The 16988-nt window shown below is 42.5% G+C and overlaps 1 protein-coding gene across 2 annotated transcripts in view; it reads left to right on the forward strand.

Annotated features, from left to right (window-relative positions):
- Positions 1-16988, forward strand: part of ZBTB20 (zinc finger and BTB domain containing 20) — a 444236-nt gene that overhangs the window by 409147 nt on the left and 18101 nt on the right. For both annotated transcript variants that reach the window (XM_082279327.1, XM_082279328.1), the window contains 2 exons: positions 1303-1399; positions 8372-8559. The gene's annotated coding sequence lies outside the window, so the exon portion shown is untranslated. The remainder of the gene's footprint in view (positions 1-1302; positions 1400-8371; positions 8560-16988) is intronic.

Raw genomic sequence — 16988 nt, forward strand, 5'->3', positions numbered from 1 at the left:
GAAAATCAGAATTGAGTATATATCCCAGTCACTAAGGAACATCGTCATTATAAAATGTGTGAATTGAACATAAAACTGAATGTATATTTTGTGAAGTGCTTTATTACAGTGTCATCGAAAATCCTTCATTGTGTCCATTGGTGCTCATTGCAGTGTTCCTGCTGCACAAACAGTGGGTTTTTTTGTTTTGCATTTTCAGACATAAATTCCAACTTGCACAGTGATATTAGCTACCTGTGAAATAACAATTACATCTCTTATCATTTTGCATTCATCTTCTTGATTTCTTTGATAAAACAAATACTTGCTTTTCTGGTCTGCTCAGAGTAGGCAAAATCATTTTTTCATGGAAGTGGCACCAGTAGCTTCACTGTGGATGGCACTGAATATGTTCCTGTCCCAAGAGTTCTTTGCATAGGTGAAGTGAGCAGGATTTAATTCTGTCCCTGGATGTCAACTTCAGACAAACTCCCTACACCCACAGTGAGCCACCCAAGGATTATAAAAAGCTAGCAAAGGAGGAGTTCTCTTAGTCTAGAGAGGGATTCAAGTCCCCCAAAAATATAAATACTCCCAAAAACTTAGATCTGGATGGTGAAATCGCCATCTAATAAATACTGGAGTTGAGGTTTTTCTGTGGATACCATCTTAGTCCATTGATTCCAACTGTCTCTTTAGCTCAGAAGATTTCAGAGATAAAACTGCTGCTGAGCTGAACCTTTCCTGCAAGGCAGACAATAAGTTACTTCCCCGGTGTTGCTGCAGTAGACCAGGTGGCTGATGGGAGAAAAGTGGGGTTTCTGCTTTGATATGAGCCGTGCTTTTTGTGATGTAAAGACAGCAAAAGACATGAAGGAGGATTTTTTTCCTTCCTTTTCCTGCCTTTCAGTCCTGAGGAAGTGTTTGTTGCTCCTCAGAACAGGACTGGCCTTGTTCTGATGAGATGCACTTGAGTGCCAAGTTTGTGCTAGCTCTCCATCAGTGCTCCGTGCTCGTGCCATTGGACTGAGCAACTTCTCAGAAGGAATCCTACTGATAGCACTTTTGGTAGCTAATCCTCCCTCTCCTCCTTACTTCACCAGATCAGGTTGCATGGGCAGACTGGGATAACTGGGGACTGACTCTGTGGTCGTTTGCAGCCAGGGCTGGAGGGACTGACGTGGGAAGAATTCGGCACTACCAGGCTGCAGCCAGCTGTGCTCACAGCACAGAATGCCAGTTAGAGTTGTAGCAAGTTTTCTTGCTCTCAGTAAATAATTATTATTTCCCCCTGACCTTTCCTTTTGATTCTTCCTGGTACAGACACAGCCTCTCTCTGTTCCCTGCCCCAATGAACGTCTGCACTAGGTCCAAGGCTTGGAGTAATTTACCTGAAGAGTGATACCGTTTGGAAACCACTGTAAGTATATTTTATCTCTTATAAAAGACTTCTTGTTCAGCAAAAAAGAGACATCTTAAAAAAACAAAAACAAACTGCAGCACCTGTGAGCCTTACTGATGAGGGTAAACTAAGTTTTGCTTTTGAAATTTGCAAGGAAATATGTGGGCAAAAAGTATGTCAATAAAAAAACTGTTAAATATTTAAGTCATAGCCTCACAGCGTAGTTCAGCAATGGCTGGTTTGATCTGCTTGTATCTTTTAGTTTGGCAGGTTCTCCCTACTTATTGCTCTAGTTCGTGCTGTTCTAGTTGGTTGATCCATGTTTGTCTCTGCAGTGTTTATCTTCTTTTTTATTCTTACTACTTTTTAATGAGACACCTTTCCTGTCATTGGTGTTTCAGGCAATACAGATGGAATCTACTGCAACTTCTTAAAGGTTTACACTGTTCTTTCCAGACCTTGAGTAATTTGTGACTCAAGGCCTTTATGATTTGGTAGATTTGGCTGGGTTGCATAGGTAAAGTTGCCTGAGAGAATTTCGACTTTGCATTGTGGTTTTATTATGCTCTGAAATGACCATTTGTCTGATATTTGTAATTTTCCCCCTGTAGATATAATAGTTCTGAATTCTTTTGATCAATTCTCAGTAATTGCCAGTATTGTCACAGTGTTAGTGTAGCTGAGATGCTCTGATGTTACAAGCCAGGCAAGCTCTGTAGTCAGGACCCAACTCCCATGAGACTTATGGTTTAGATGGAATAAATGGACAAATTTTGAGACATATAAACCCTACTTCAGGCCTGAAAAGGACCCAGCAAATTTCAATCTTACTTTAACTTAATCTCTGAGTTTAATTTAATTATGTTAATCAGTCTCCTGTAAGGGATTTTGGAGTTTATTTTACTTTTCTGTGTTGATTAAATTTTCCAGGCTTTTATTGCACTAGAACATTGGGTCTCTCTTGTCAGCTCTCCGTGCCTCCCATTCTTGCTTTGCAGTGCTCCGCTGGGATTTCTCTTTCATATTACATTTTATGGCGATGTTTTCAGGAGTTTGTGTTTTCCATTGTATGACACAAACTTGCAATCAGAGATTTTAAACAAACTGCCAGTCATGTAGCTGCAACAGCATGAAGATCAATGTGGCTGCAAAATCATCAGAGAAGCTGTGTGAATATTCAGGCAGTCAGCCTGTGCAGGACTTTTAACTACTGAAGCAACACTTCTGGCAGGAAAACTGTGATGGCTCAGGTGGTTTATAGGGAGCTTGTTTTGGGAAGCTTCACCCTCAGCTCTGTCATTCAGTGTGCCCTGAATTTTGAGGTGAGGTCTCTGGGCAGATTTCAGTGGTGTTTTGTTGTTCTTTCAGGCCTATTTTTTTATATTCAGTGATTGTACTCATCTCTCCCTCTCTTTACTTTGTCAGTTTCTAAATATGTATTGTCAATGTCATGTCTGGAAGAGACACAACACTGGCAGTGATAAGCACTGATATCAGGAGCTGTGTTAGTCGCACACAGGCAGAGGAAGAATGTGAAGCAGAACACTCAGGAAAAATATTGCTTAAAATCAGACGTGAACTATTTTCACACTCTTATTTTTAGGATCTGAAAAGCCGGAGGTTTTTTTTTTTTCAATTATATACAGCCTCTGTGAATTACTAAGGTTACAAACGAACTGTGCACCAGTGAGTTAAGTGGAGTGCTTGGACACTACAGGCATCTCTGACCTGAGGGCACTTACTATAAGGTGATGCCATATCTGTGGAGAGGTGAAATAATGCCTGGAACATGGGTGGGCAGACGCAGCCAGCAGTAGCACTTAAACAACATCAGCAACCCTGTGGCATGGTCCCTCTGTGCTGTTTAATATGCGACGAACAAAGGTCTGGTTGGTGACCCAGCCCTCCCTGTATTCAGAGGCTGAAAACTGCCTCATTATTGTTCATTATGTATTATTATTCTCATGCAGCCACATTATCATAGCTTCCCCTGAGAGCCAAGATGCTACTGTGGGCTCTGCACAGCTACACTGGTTCCTATACCTGAGCTAATTTGTTCATTGCTAACCTGACGTCTCTGCAGGACAGAGAGCTATTCCCCTTGTAAGGGAAGGTTCAAGCATTAGTTATAGCTGCTGTGTGAGAAGTACAACATACACTGTCTATTTTTGACAGGGACCTCGTTTGCTGGCCCTGCTGTGAGAACGTGTTAACTCATCCAGGGGAAATTGATTCCAAACTCAAGTAATGGTTGCAAGGGAGATACATGCAAAGAAATCAACTGTGGAGAGCAAGTGGAGAATTGAGGGAGAGAAAGTTGTATGCAAGAGTGGCAGCAAGAAAGAGGAAGTGTGGCAGGGGTTTTAAAGGCATTCCAAAGCTCAGCAGTAGTAATTAGTTTCTAGATAGCTTTGAGGTTAGGACATCCAAAATACTACCCATTCTGCCTTCAAATTAAACAGAAATGAGCCAATTCTAGTTTACAGCCAGTGCCCAGATCATTGCAGTCGCTGCATCATTGTGAGTTGCCCACCATTTGAGATCTTGTTGTAGGATAGTGCAGTGCTAAGGTATGTGGAAAGGAGCGAATGTCTCAGTGCAATGAGGATGCTGACAGAAAACAGAAATAAAATGATGGCAGTGATTGTAGATTTTGCTTTACACATGAGCTGGTAAGCACTGATACACACAGTTCAGTTCAGGGATGACAGTGGAGGCAGTTAGCCTACTATTAGTTGCGGGAGACCATACAATGGAGAAAGAAGGTAATATATTTTAAGTGGTGGAAATTAACATAATGAAAAATAACACAATAAATATAAGGGAATGCTGAAAGTGAATACCAGCAAAAGGAAAGTACATGGACATAGGATAGAAAATTTAAAGTGTTAGAGTAGGTAGGATGTATAGAAATAAACTGGATAAATCTCTTGTAAATCAGGAGCAAATACAAATTCTGCAGGGACCCTCTAGACTTTGAAAGGTCAGTATCTTTTCTGTTCCCAACTCCTGGGATTCTGTGCATCAAGTCCATGTACAGAAGTGCCATCTCTTTGCTGTAATCCCCTTCTGCTGTTCTTCACAAGGAGCAAGGATGATGATGGCCCTCTGGTAATGTTAAGAATAAGTTCAGTATGGGAAAGGACTCGTAATGCACCACGGGTGTGTGTGGAGAAGGAGATAACTGGAGATAACTGAAGCCCCTTCCTTCAAGAGCACATTCCCAAGTCTTTTGCATTCCCAACATGGCAACTATTGCCCTTACTAACAAGTAAATAGCAAACAGCTCTTTTCCAAGATTAGTATGTAGAGAAAAGCGTAGTCATAAGAACTAAAGTAGCAAGGTAGACTGACCCTTGCTACTGAAATAATCACATAGGATTGCCAATCAATGAAATCCAGAGATGGGACATAAATAGGTGTCATTTGGGAAGGTTCCACAAACAATATTTATTACTTGTTTCATTCTTGCTCCTACCCTTGTTCTTTCAGGGTTTCTGACACACCTATAACAATTCAGTTTTCCAAAGTTAGTGTGCCATTTTTACCTTCTGGAACATGGCGATATATTAGAGAGCTTGCTGATGGAAGTGTTCATAGAAGTAGTGTGCAATCAGAAAAAAAAATTAGGTTGGAAGGGTCCTCTGGAGGTCTCTAGTCCAATTCCCTGCTCAGAGCAGAGCTGACTTCCAAGCTGGATTAGGTTACTCAGGCAGGGCCTTGTTCAATTAAGTTTGGAAAATCTCCAAGGATGGATGGAGATGCCACAACCTGATTGAGTACTTAACAACTCTCCCTGTGAAGACTATAGCAATAAGATAGCAATAGAAGTCGACTGTGTAAGAGAATGTAAGAATATTTAATTGGAATATATAGGTGAAGATCATGGCAATAGGAGCTTTCTGTATGGGTGATAAGGTAGAACAAAAGAATGGCAATATACTTACAGCAACAGCAGGATTGCTCTGGCTTTGCCTTTGCTGGCAACAGTAATTGGACATTGCAGACTGGAGAACTTTGTTTGGGTTTCTTCATAGGTAGTTTTGATCACAGTGTCTCCAGGATTTTTCTTTCCTGAAAAGCTTTCTTTAGATCCTTAGCTGACTTTGCTGATTCCCTTAGCCTTCCTCCTGTGGAAGCCTGCATTCCTTTCATGTGGTAGTGACATGCAGAGCATGTCTGAACAGTGAGAGAAATGAACTGCTGTGGAGAGGTGTCATCTCCAGTGCCAGTCAGCACCACTGCTATATTCTTACCATCCCAGTGAGCAAAAGTCACCAAGCTGCAGGACTGCAACATGGAAAGATGATGACACAAGAGCATCGCTGTGTTCAGTGTCAGCCTTAGAACTAGGCAAAGCAGAAAATATATGGGTTTGGATAGGAAGACGCAGGGGATGCTTTGCACAGCCTCCTTGGTGTCACTACCTGTTGCTCTAGTATTTTTTAACCTGTCCCTCTAATGAGTTTCGAAGGCCTGGGAGGCACAGGCAGGATCAGCCACAGAATGAAACATCAGTCAGTGCTTGGTTTAACAACAGAACTATGGCTGTGCTAGTGACTGACAAGTCTTGTTTACTCAGACTGAGCCCCCACTCTGCAAATCATAGTCTCCTGCCCAGGGTAGGCAGCTTTGTGTGTGGATAGACCTGGGGTCAGAGGCTGTATTCCAAGCATGTAACTTGGGCTAACTCTGAGCTGAAAACAGACCTTAAAGACAGCAGTTCAGCTCCCAGGTACAAGCTACTTCATTGCCCTCTGCATCCAGAGTCCAAGCCTACACGCAGCCTTTGCTTCGTGGCCAAAAAAGTGTGCGATTTGTAAGCTGCTTGGGTAGCAATGCTGTAAAAATTCACTGGTTTATGCACGGATTTCCTGCAGTCCCCAGCATGCTGGCTGCACATGGGAATGTCCTGGGATCTGGAAATGAAGTGTGTGAAGGTGTGCCAGAGTTTGTTTGGACTATGCCAAAAATCCATGTGGACTGTTACAAACAAAACATATGCAGTCCATGTACTTTAAAATCTATGTGCTCACATACAAGCTTTGTGTCTCAGGCATTCTCATCTGTGTAGCAAGAGATGGATTCTGATGACAGAACAGGGAACAAAAGGAAAGATGCCCAAGCTTGGAGTGACAAGATGCTCTGTTTACTCTTCATGAAAAAACACACTTTTAAATGGCTTCATTTTCCTTCCATTTACAATGGAATAGATGGGTTCAGCCCTTTGCTGTACCGCTACAACTTTAACTAAGGTCCATTTAGTCATGTGCTATTGGTTTCGATCAGATTAGACTTCAGCCAGTGCATTTTGACCACATTGATTATAGACGTGTAGTTTACAGCAGCAATACCATCTGCCCGTCCTGTGGCGTGGAGATTTGTAGTCCCGGTAATCCAAAACGCACCAGGGCTGCCAGAAGCTGCGGGGTTATCAGTGTGACCCCGTGGTTCACCTGCAGAGCTCAGTTCCCCGGCCGGCTGCCACCGGGCGCCTCTTGCTGCCCCTTGGCTGGTCCAGAGCATGCCTTCCGCGCCCACCACCTCCTGGGAGGGGCTTTTCTGGAGGAGGGGTGGGGTAAGGATTTGTTTTCTTTCTTTCTGGCCCGTTTAACTTCTGGTTTTATTCTAATTGCAGTTTTTCTTCCCCGCTCTGCTCCTCGCCCCGGGCCGGGCCGCTGCTGCCCCCCGCCGGCGGCCGCAGGCAATGGCGGCAGGTCGGGCCCTGCCCCCGGCCGGGCGTGCCGCCCTTATATAAGGCCTTTATGTAAGCGGCTGGCCCGCTCTGCCCCTCCTCGCCCCCCGCGGGAACGGCGCTTTCCGTGCTGCACCATCGGGTTAAGGATGGAGAGGCCGGCGCAGCCCTCAAACCCCGTCCCGGGTGGGACGCAGGAGGGCAGAGGCGCGCGGGGACAAGGGGCTCCCGCCCTGGCCCCTCGTGAGGAGAGTCCCGCCCTGTGGAAAGGGATCCGCCGGCAGGCGGAAGGCAGGACCTGCTCCCCGGGTGCCCGGCGCTGCTCGCGCCTCGGCAGGAGATAACGCGTTCCACTGGGATGGCTCCAGCCTGCCCGGCTCCCGCTGCTCTCCCGCAAGAGTGACCAGGGTTCTCCCCCCGGCGTGCGGCGGGAGCAGCCGGATGTTTGCCGGGGTGCCCCAGCCGCATCCCGGGCCAGGGCAGCAGTGTCCCCGGCCGGAGGCTGCATCCCGAGCCTCGGGGAGCACAGAGGCAGCACCTGCAGCTGAGTAACGGAGGGGGAGCAGTGAGACAGGTGCTCGCCGCCCTGTTCAGAGTGCTCACTGTGTGTTTCAAAACCTGACACTTCGCCCGGTGCCTCGTCTTCCACGTCCGTGAAACTAAGGGGGTGACTAAGTACCTGCTTGGTGTACCACTGAGCCTTAATTCCTTGGAGGTCCTGGATGGAGGGGGGTGTTTAGAGTTCGTGTGCACAGCACCCACAGACAGTTGTTTGAGGTTCTGAGTCTTAATGCTTTACTTAGATGACCTCTGCATCTCAAAATTGCCTCAGTGCTTTTCCCTACAAAACAAGTCTCTGCACTGATTCGTTTTGAACTGGAAACTTGCATATTTGTTTGCTTTTCAGACAATTCTATTATATTTCTGTATAACTCTCTCTATTCAGAATGCTACAGCCTTGCTTAATATTTGTCAAACGGCGCTCTGACTGTCTAAACTACTGGGACGAGTTTCATTTTATATGTCATCAGTAGGGGCAGAATAAGGAGCTTCGTGCTTGGCCTATTTGCTGTAACACAGTCTCAGGGCCATTGCATCAGAGTCAAAACAAGGAGCAGCTTGTTTCCAAACAAGAAGTATGGAGGAAAGTCTTCTCTGCCTCCTTCCCTGTAAGGGAAAAGAGAGGCGAGAGGGGGGTGGTGGTGGGGGAAGAAAGTTATCTTTAACAGATTCTAAAAATGCCTTTTCCCAAATATGCAGTCAGTCCCTTCAAAGGTCTCTTTGTTTATTTTCAGGAAGAAACCCAAGACAGCTGAAAACCAGAAGGCGTCTGAGGAGAATGAGATTACTCAGACGGGTGCATGCAGCGCCAAGCCGGGCCTTCCCTGCCTGAACCTTGAAGCTGTTCCTTCTCTGAGCCCGGCCCTCATCCACTCTCCACATTCACCAACAAACCTGCACGCACACACAGGGTCATCTGATTGTGAGTACACCAACATGCTGCTGGGCCTTGCTGGGGTTCTTGAAAACACTTCCCTTACTGTGGACCAGGTTTTCCAGTTGGATGCTCTTTCCATAATGTCATAAGCAGTACGTCCTCAGGGCTTACCTTTTCCCTTCTTTGGGAATTACCGCTGAAGCAGAACATTTTTGTGTTAAGGTTGTGATAATGTAATCAGCCAGAGAAAGCTGAGAGCGTGCTGTTAGGTCAGGTTGCTGCTTATTACAAATTAAAAAGGGAAGACCCCTCAAGCATGTCCCTGTCCAACTAGAACTGTTGCTCCTCTCCATGTAGTCACATGCTTCTTATTACCCAACCACATCTCCTGACTGGGGGAGTTTCAGCCTGTGCTGAAAACAAATGCCTGGCTCTGAAGCCCAAGATTGTCAAGTATTGCCACGAAGACAGGAGAGTGTGTTGTGGAGAGGATCACTCTGTGAGAGTCTGGAAAATCTTTGTGGACCTGTGTGGTTGTACCAGCTTGAAGGCCCTTGTTGTGAAGGCATTCACTTTCAGATTACTCAGCATGGGTTAACTGGCCTTTAGAAAATGTTCTTCCCCATTTTGCCAAAAAATACAAAAATAAGGGAGGAAATTATTAAAACTGGATTTTGGAAAGTCATCTTACCTCACCAGCCCTTCAAAACATTGTCGTTTCACAGAGGTCCCTGCCCAAAAGTCCCTTGGGCAAGAATGTGCAGGGTAATGTGAATCTCATCTCTCACTAGTTTTAGAATATATAGTTTACCTCTTCTGTGGTGGTTTAGGATCTTGTAAAACTTACAAGACTGGGAAAAAGGAGGAAGATGATGACACTAGGTTTCAACAGCTCAGAAGCCAACCAGACTTTGCAAAAGCCTAAAAAAAAAAAAATCAGGGCATGACAATAAAAAATCAGATTAAAAAGTATGTGTATCCTTTTCTTTTTTTAATTTAAAAATCCTGCCTCAGGGCCAAGCTTGGAAGCAGTCGGGTTATAGGGATCATCACTATCAAAATCACTTTAGCTGCAATTCATTCCTGTTGGCTTCTGACTTTATTCATTATGAGCTTCTGCCAGAGATCTTGATTTTAATAGAGCTGGTAAACATTGGGGAGACTTTCCTAAATCTCACCTGGTGATTTGGGGAGAAGAAAGAGATGTGAAACAGTTGAACAGCAGGCAGCATGCAATTTAGTATATACAAGAATTCTCTTCAAATTGGACATGTCAGGCTCTTTGTTAAAACTGGAGTGCACTTTTGTCTTGTAATATTTTCTGAAAACAAAAAGCTTGTGAAAAAATGCAAAAAATGAGCAGAACAACAAGAAAAAAAATAATCCTTATTTTCAAACAAAGAATCCCTTTATCCCATTCACAAAGATGAAAGAGTTCATTAGTAAATGGGATTTCAAACCTCACACTGATTTTTTTGACAGTACAAATGGAAACCCATGAAAGCAACCTTAGGACAGAGGCCAGCAAGGATTGTAGGGAACTTGGAGAATGAACTCCTGCTTTTGCTTTCTGAGGTGGCCAAGTTCAGGGTGAGGAATATTGGCAGAGGGCAGCGGGGGAAGGTGGAGTATGCAGCTCTTCATGCTCTACCTGTTCTGTGGACAGTCTTTTAGACTCCTAAGTTTTTTATGTCCCCAGATCACCTTCCAGATGATCTCACAGGCCTTCTCCAACCTAAACAATTCTATTACTCTATAAATAAGAATAAACTGCCAGCCCAGGTTAGATGCTTCTTTCACACTGAAAGTATGGGGGATTGTTTTCAGAAAATGGGTTTAATAGCAATTTCAGCATTAATATTGTCCTATCTTGTGAATTGTTGAAATTTAGTTCCCAAAATATAGCTAGAGTCCTGCAAAAATTCAAGAAATGGTAAGATGTCTTGTGGTATTGATCTGTTAGCTGATTCTATGAACTTTGAAACCAATAGAAAAGCTCACAATTATTTATGATGGGTTATGACCTTTATCAGGCTGTATTTGTTGGGGGTGGTATGCATATATTTAATGTTTGGTATGCTCTTGCGAAATAGCAAGAACTCACATGAACTAAAATGAGGCATGATGAATATTTACTGCATATTTGCTATAGCTTTCTACCATGTGTTGTGGTATTCTTTTTTAATATTGCCTCAATTCATAGTGCTGGAATATGTTCATGGGCACAAGAGATTAATTTTTGTGGCTCCCAACATTTCAAAATGGGCTTTCCTGTCGTCACAAATGCTTTTTCCATACCTCTGATGTGCCCTGCCTTTTGGATCAATTCTTTCCCCTCGCTCTAGAATCCCTTTCTTTGTCCTTCTCTTCCCCTCCTTTCAGAGCTACATTGCCACATCTTTCTTCCTCTCAACTTTTGGACCCATGGTGATCCTTTTCTTTAGATCAGCAAGACTTCCTGTCCTTTCCCCTACCTTTAGACAGCACAACATTGCTTCTCCTCCTTTGCCCAGACCATGCTACTGCCTGTACCCCCACAGATGGGCAGATACTTCATTTTCAAAGGGCATTCTTCATTCTGCTGGGGAGTTTTTCTAGTGGATGGAAAATAATACAAAAATACTTAAAAGCTGGAGTTAGACAGGAAGTTTCGAAGGAATTTTCAATAAAAAATTCAGAAACACCCAGAAAGAGTCAGCATGGTAGGGTATATTAATTCTTGGAAAAATGCACAGATGTACAGATGGTTTCATAAGGCCTCATTCATGTATCTGGGAAAAAAAATACTTGCGTTTTATGGGCCACCTATTCAGATCAGTTTGAAATCTTCACTGACCATTTTGCATGCGCAGTCACTAGTGCTTGTCAGAAAACACCACCACATATTTATTAATATGAGAAATGTTCAGAAGCCAATCTACTTTAAAATATCAGGGTGCTTTTGGAATGATTCAGATCAATTTTTTTTTCCAAGCATAGGAAATAAAAACTCAGTGATAGCCATCTGCTCCTCAGCTGTAAAAGGCAGAGGTGAAGAAAGCCTAAAGCAATAGTCTGAATGCCAGTCTTACTAATATGAATACTTAGCAGAAAAAAAAAACCTGTGTAGAGTCATATGTGATGCACAACATAGTTTAGGGTTTCATTCTGTAGCATAGTATGTTCTCCATGCTGTTTCTGGTGCCACTTATTCCAAATGACATTGCATTATTTGTCACACTTGGACTGGGTCCTAGATTTCTGGATTTGAACACTCTATTTCCAGCAGAGATGAGTCCTTGAAGCTAGGTCCAGAACACAGGATGCATTGTGTCCAGTCCCAGCTCTTTAAGTCTTGGGAAATGCTGACTTGTGCAATACAATTGGAGAAACAAGTTAGAGGAAGAGGGAAGAGGTGCTTCCTGAGGTAACTGTTTTCATGGAGGGTTTGGCAGATAAAAACCACCACTTGGAATTAATTTGGAATTAAGCGATAGAGTGAGCTGATAGAACTCCAGCTGGGTTATACCTCTAGCTACTCAGCTGTCACAAACAGATCTATGTGCTTAACCAGAAGAAAGGTGCTCATGCAAGGACAAACACAGGTTCTGGAAAGTTTATACAAAAGCAAAGGGAAGCATATGAGATTTGTGCTATTTGCACGTCTTCACAAATTTCCTTGCTTACGGATAGAGAATGCATAAAGTGCATGAGGTTGTAGTTCAAAAGCTGAACAGCCTCAGGTAAAGTTTCTAAAGATTTTGCTGAGAGGAAGGAGGTCATCAGGACTTGGCTGTATTTAAACTGGTTTGGTCTGTATAGGCCACTTATTTCAGGAGCCTTTCAGAATGCAGCTATAACTATATATGTTTTTCAAGTGCCAAGAGATAAGATCATTTTGGCAGAAACTTTCACGAGTTCTCAAAGATACAATCAGACAAAAACTTCATTCAAACTCTGATGTATGCATCTTAACAGATGTGTCCAAACTCAAAGGAATCCCACGGGAACAGTGCAACTGAATCTCTTTGTCTCTATTGATAGTTAAAAGAGTTATTCTTAGACATTGGATGGTCCATCTGGGAAGGAATTTGTTCCAGACAAGACAAAAGCAACATCTTTGCAAAAAGTTTCCATGGGACTGAGAGGCAGGTTGGACAATCACTGGAAAAACTTCTGAAGCAGTTTTTATGATTTTAGAGAACACAGAATTCTTGCAGAGACCTGAGATTCTGGTAAGGAATGAGTAGTGAAGGAAAGTAAGGCATGTGTATTTTTTTTTAAATCTGTTAAGCAATTATTGGCAAGTTGATGAAATAGGGGAGGACTTTCTAAAGTTACATTTTAGCAAGGGATCAGGGAGGTTTTTTGCATTAAATAGCATGCACTTTATAAGCACTGTCAATGATAGACCACATCTGAACTCTTTGCCTCTACATGCTCAAGTACCGTGGCTGACTTGATCCAATTCCAGCATTTTTCAGCTTTCACAGGATGGGAACTTCAAAGCAGAGTATTTGTTTTTTCCCAAGTTGTGATTTTGGTAGCTTTATAGCCTTCCAGCATGACAGGGAAAGACAGAGTGGGAGCCTCACGAGATTCCTGAACTCCACAGAGCATTGAGAGTGGATATGTAAACTCTGGGTTTTCATTTTCTTGAGCAGCTAGAGGGACCCACCATTCCCTTCCCATGAATCTGCCAGTTCGATATGCCTGGGGCTAGTACAGAGGCTGGATAGGTCTGAAGGTGGTTTGGCCTCATCTTTACCTTTTAGGTTTCCTGTGTTTCTCTTTGAGATTCTGTGGCAGGAAGAGAATGGTTACATGCCCTTATGGTCTTTCCCCTCCCCCTGGAAATACGTGGCTGTGATTCCCTAGGAGCTGCTCTGGAGCTTTCAAATGGTCTTCACTCTCAGTGAAGACGAGGGGACCCTGATTCTGCCAGCGTCCTTGTTTAGAGAGTCAGGCAGTATGTCAATAGTCATTTCTGCTGTATTTTTGCTGATCTATGTATGGCATGTCTTAGCTAATGCTGAATATTTTTAGGTTGTTTATGGTGACCTAAGAAGTGATGTATGTTTAGATATCTATTTTAGATGATATAATAATAATGATGCAGGCCTTTTCTGTAGAAAGCTAAACTGAAAGCAAGTATATCCGTAGTTCTCAAATACTGATGTCACAACACTTAATTATACTTTCATCTTGCAGAACATTTGAAATTTGTTTAATATGTGCTTCTCTTTTTAGTAGTCGTAAGTGATTTCTATGTCCCATGCACTTGTATTTCTGTTTGTAAAATTATCAAAGAAATATCAGTAAGGAAGAACTTGTGTTTTCATAGAAGCAGATGTATGTTGCTTGAATTGTGTAGAGACAAAAGCAAGTACAAGCACAGGTATGTAAAATTATAAGCTGAGCTCACCCTGCCTCTTGAAAAAGCCATCACAATACACTGAAGAACTGGCAGTGTAAAATGCTGTACTACTGGTAGGAACTGGTCTCTGTATTCGAATCAGTGCACTAAGTGAGTTTTGTCAGGTTGGTCTCTCGGGCTTTTCCTCTCTTGAGAAATGGCTAATAGCATATGGTACTTCAGTTACAAAGTCAGTGAGTATGTTTTCAGAAGCAACTGTGTCACTTTAGAGCCCAACTTTCACTGATGCATAAATCACTTATATTTGTAACACATAGCTGCCTTTGAAAATTTGTCTAATTATCCTAAACGTTGGTTCTATTACTTGATGCCCTGTAATACTGTCTTGATGTTAGGTTGTGGTGTTCAGTGCTTTCCTTACTGGTCTCCATTTAGAGAACTGTCAGTGATAACATGCATAGTCTCAGCTTTGGTTTAAAACTGCCATGCAAGTTCCTAACTCTCATGATTTCAGGGGACATTTTCAGCATATTTGTGCAGTGTGTCTATCCTTTCTAAATACCAGGGGAAAGGATAAGACTTATTGCTCCTCACAGTTCCATAGCTTCCATTCTTGAGGTGACTGAGTTGGTATTGTAAGTCATGCTGCAGCCACTGAGACACACTGTAACTGCCCAGTAAGATGTCTGCAGTCTGTTTCTGAGTTTACTTGTTCATGTCTTCAGAGTCAGCCCCTCCAAGATTTTAATTACCGTTCTTTATGTTGACAGTCTTCAGTAAATCCTTCTTTTATGTATATTTCAATCGCTTCACTCATGAAATGAAGGACTGAGGAATATGTACCAATATCTATCACTGTTCAGTGTATCAAGATGTTCCAGTACTTTCTTTCAATATTTGGGATTTTGTTTTGTTTTTTGTATGTGGGGTTTGCGTTTGGTTTGGTTTGTGGTATTTTTATAAATCTCCAGAGCAGTGCTCTCCTCTTCTTCCCTTGAGCTAGCTTACCTTCTTCCATCATACTCCATCTTGAAAATGAAGCAATAATGTCAATTCCACTGTAGAGTTTCTGTAACCTCTGTGATTACCTTTACTGCTTTCATAGATAGTAGTCTAGTTAACACACTGACACTACTACTTGCCTACCTAATCTATCAATCCACATAGTCTACAGCACTTCATAAATACCATTGTTCTGTTAACTTTCTCTGTCTGATATGTTTAAATAATGTTTTGTTACAGTATTTGTCTTTATGCTTTTAGTGAGTTTTTCTTTAAATTTCCTCTTCGCCCTACCTAATCTTTGTTTTACATCTAGTCTGCTACAGTTTATGCTCAGTTCTATTAATGTCACTTGGGCATGATTTCCATGTTTGGAAGAATAAGTTTTCAGCTTTAATGAACTCTTATACCTTGTTATTTAACCATTGTAGCATTTTCTGCTTCCTCATTTTTCTGTTGTTGTCCTTGGATATACATATGGACTCTATTAAAAGTGTTATTAAGGCCACCTCCCTGCCGTTCTTACGGATTTTACTTCCTTATCTTTTCCTTTCAGACTCTTTCTGACTAACTTCCTCTTCTTTTTTTCCTTTCAGTAGTTGTTCTTCTCAAAGTTGCACATACCAAAACTGTCACTTTGTGATCTGCTTGAAGGATGTCAAACATGGCATGCCAATCATTGTTATTTCATGTCTTAACCATACATGCTACTGCTGTCATCTCCTCTGTTTTAATTGGGTGAGAAGACTAAACCAAATGTGCCGTTTCCCTAATACGGTCTTCAGAGGAACACTTCAGCTTTTGACAGGTGACTCTTGCTTGAAGGAAACTGAAGCAGCTGCATCTACATCTCCTTTTGTCCTACTGTGGGTTGTTAAAATGCTGCGTAGCTCAGTGCTTGCATCTTTCTTGGTTAGTCCCTTGTGTGCTGTAGGGAGACACCTTCCACACATTGAGAAGCATTGACTGGTGTAGTAGTGGCCTGGTTTGTTGCAGCTACACAACTCCAAAGTTACAGGTGTAAAAATATGCTTGGTCACCTCCTGCTCCTTTTCACCACTGTGATCTGTTCAGCACTGGAGCTTTTTGCTCGTCTCCCATAAGCTTTCATAGTTGCTTTCTTCTCTTTTGCTTACCTGTGGTAGAATAGCCGTGTAATCTTTGTGCTGTGATCCCCCTCAGTAACTTTAGAACAAGGTATGGCCAAACCAGTATTCAAATAAGAGAAAACCAAAACAATTCTTGCATTGTTCACAACTGAACAGAGGGAGCTCTTTCATTTGAACCTTTTTTTGAACTGAAGCCTTAACATGGTAGTGGGGGAGAACCTGAAACATAAAACGAAGGGATTGTTTAATACCACCTACTAAAGTTTATAAAGTGTGCTAGGAGGTGTTGTGGGGGAAAATCATGTTCACAAGAAACGTGGTGTTTGATCTGCTCCATGGGTGAAAGTCAGCTGTAAGCCATCAGAATGTCACTAAACTTCATTTGCATCAGGGTGTTTGCCTGGCATCACAGTGCATGGAGACCACAGCGGTGTGTTCTGGCTGGCACTGTGCATTTGAATTCCCAAGGATACCAGGTGCTGTCATTTCTAGAGGAGATGCCGTTGTGCCATGTCTTCCTTTATGTTTTCTGTGACTGTTTTCATTATGCATGGAGTCATTCACAAGGCTAAAATAACATGAGATCCAGTCTTATGTATCTACCACTCAGGAAAGAGAGTACAAAGAGAATTCAAGAATCTGTCAGCACAAATAGCTCCTTGAGGAATTAACTGCACCTATGAAAAAAGAGACAAACAAATCCTAGAACCCCTACTCCTCTCAGCTTTGTTGTGTTAAACACTGAAAGGATCTCTGCCCGGCTGGGATGTGCAGTGTATATACTCTGTATCAATCTGTGACATGTGGTGAAACGCTTCTTCTTGAAAGCCCACGAGAGGGAAGTAGTATAAATTAAGAGTAATCTCACAACAGCTATTTTTGCGTTCTTAACCAGTGAAAATGTAAGTGTAGCAATATTGTGCATCTATTAAAAATCTTGAAAGGCTCTTTATAACTAGATGATAGGAGTGATAACGTGTAATTTGTTGATGTTACAGAGATAGAGA

This window comes from Coloeus monedula (assembly GCF_965178545.1).
Source record: "Coloeus monedula genome assembly, chromosome: 3".
NCBI lineage: Eukaryota > Metazoa > Chordata > Aves > Passeriformes > Corvidae > Coloeus > Coloeus monedula.